We start from the raw sequence: 2,500 nt of genomic DNA, 5'->3' as shown, positions 1-2,500 counted from the left end.
GATCGGAGTGCCAAGTGGGCCACTTTTGGTAAGCAGAACTGGCGCTGTGGGATGAACCAAACGCCGAGTTAAGGCGCCCGAATCGACGCTCATGGGAAACCATGAAAGGCGTTGGTTGCTTAAGACAGCAGGACGGTGGCCATGGAAGTCGGAATCCGCTAAGGAGTGTGTAACAACTCACCTGCCGAAGCAACTAGCCCTGAAAATGGATGGCGCTGAAGCGTCGTGCCTATACTCGGCCGTCAGTCTGGCAGTCATGGCCGGTCCTTGCGGCCGGCCGCGAAGCCCTGACGAGTAGGAGGGTCGCGGCGGTGGGCGCAGAAGGGTCTGGGCGTGAGCCTGCCTGGAGCCGCCGTCGGTGCAGATCTTGGTGGTAGTAGCAAATACTCCAGCGAGGCCCTGGAGGGCTGACGCGGAGAAGGGTTTCGTGTGAACAGCCGTTGCACACGAGTCAGTCGATCCTAAGCCCTAGGAGAAATCCGATGTTGATGGGGGCCGTCATAGCATGATGCACTTTGTGCTGGCCCCCGTTGGGCGAAAGGGAATCCGGTTCCTATTCCGGAACCCGGCAGCGGAACCGATACAAGTCGGGCCCCTCTTTTAGAGATGCTCGTCGGGGTAACCCAAAAGGACCCGGAGACGCCGTCGGGAGATCGGGGAAGAGTTTTCTTTTCTGCATGAGCGTTCGAGTTCCCTGGAATCCTCTAGCAGGGAGATAGGGTTTGGAACGCGAAGAGCACCGCAGTTGCGGCGGTGTCCCGATCTTCCCCTCGGACCTTGAAAATCCGGGAGAGGGCCACGTGGAGGTGTCGCGCCGGTTCGTACCCATATCCGCAGCAGGTCTCCAAGGTGAAGAGCCTCTAGTCGATAGAATAATGTAGGTAAGGGAAGTCGGCAAATTGGATCCGTAACTTCGGGATAAGGATTGGCTCTGAGGATCGGGGCGTGTCGGGCTTGGTCGGGAAGTGGGTCAGCGCTAACGTGCCGGGCCTGGGCGAGGTGAGTGCCGTAGGGGTGCCGGTAAGTGCGGGCGTTTAGCGCGGGCGTGGTCTGCTCTCGCCGTTGGTCGGCCTCGTGCTGGCCGGCGGTGCAGGATGCGCGCGCCTGCGCGGCGTTCGCGCCCCGGTGCTTAAACCTGCGTGCAGGATCCGAGCTCGGTCCCGTGCCTTGGCCTCCCACGGATCTTCCTTGCTGCGAGGCCGCGTCCGCCTTAGCGTGCTCCTCCGGGGGCGCGCGGGTGCGCGGATTCTCTTCGGCCGCCATTCAACGATCAACTCAGAACTGGCACGGACTGGGGGAATCCGACTGTCTAATTAAAACAAAGCATTGCGATGGCCCTAGCGGGTGTTGACGCAATGTGATTTCTGCCCAGTGCTCTGAATGTCAACGTGAAGAAATTCAAGCAAGCGCGGGTAAACGGCGGGAGTAACTATGACTCTCTTAAGGTAGCCAAATGCCTCGTCATCTAATTAGTGACGCGCATGAATGGATTAACGAGATTCCCGCTGTCCCTATCTACTACGCGAAGGGCGAAGTAGAAACATAATGGATATCCTGAGTGCCTGGTGTAGGAATTCTAAAATGGCAATTGCGCCTCAAAAATCGAACTATATGCTCCTGAAAGGGAAAATGGCAAGAGATCCGTCAATCAGGATCGACAACGCAATTGTAGTAAGAAAAAATGTAAGTAAATATCTGGGTGTCTACCTGGATCAAGGATGGAATTTTAGGACCCATATTGAACAAACAGGAGGAAAGACACTAGCGATAATGCATAAACTAATAAGGATCGGGCAGCAAAGATTTCACTTACCGCCAAATGTCATCAAACTATACCACGGCAGCCTGCTAGTGTCAATAATGGGATATGGATCAAGTTTGTGGGCCCACAGGTTGCGCCTTCTGAAGCCTTCCATGGCTGTGAGGAGAATTCAAAGAAACATACTACTAAGATCAATAGGGGCATTTGGCACAACACCAACAGATGGATTACTAGTTATAATGGGCCTCTGCCCATTAGACCTATTAATAAGACAAAAAGCAGCCAACTATTGGTTAAAAAGGGGAAATTTTGACAAAATCAGGGAAATCATGGGGAAACACCTGGGAAGTAAAAAGGAAATAAAAGAAGAAATAACAAATATATGGCAACAACAATGGGAAAATTCTCAAACAGCAAGAAGGGTTTACAGAATATTTCCAAATATAAAAGAAAGACTAAAGTACAAAAATTTCCAGCCTAGTAAAGGTCTTATACATTTCCTCACAGGACATGGACCCTACCCTGTGTATTTACACAGGATAGGGAGAAAGGAGTCAGAAGAGTGTGAATGTGGGGTCCAGGTGGGCACCCCAGAACATTTAGTATTCGAGTGCACCACTCTCACTAGAGAAATTCAAGAGGAAAGAAATAGACTAAATACCAATAACATACAGGAAATAATATGGGATGAAGAAAAAGTTAAAATATTAGATAAATTAACAACAAGAATATCAGATG

The 2,500-nt window shown here is 51.4% G+C and overlaps 1 pseudogene; it reads left to right on the top strand.

Moving 5' to 3' along the window:
• Nucleotides 1-2,500, top strand: part of LOC126444693 (large subunit ribosomal RNA) — a 6,011-nt pseudogene that overhangs the window by 1,439 nt on the left and 2,072 nt on the right.

This window comes from Schistocerca serialis, unplaced genomic scaffold (genome assembly GCF_023864345.2).
Source record: "Schistocerca serialis cubense isolate TAMUIC-IGC-003099 unplaced genomic scaffold, iqSchSeri2.2 HiC_scaffold_295, whole genome shotgun sequence".
Classification (NCBI taxonomy): Eukaryota; Metazoa; Arthropoda; class Insecta; order Orthoptera; family Acrididae; genus Schistocerca; species Schistocerca serialis.
This window is presented reverse-complemented; position numbering and strand designations above follow the sequence as displayed.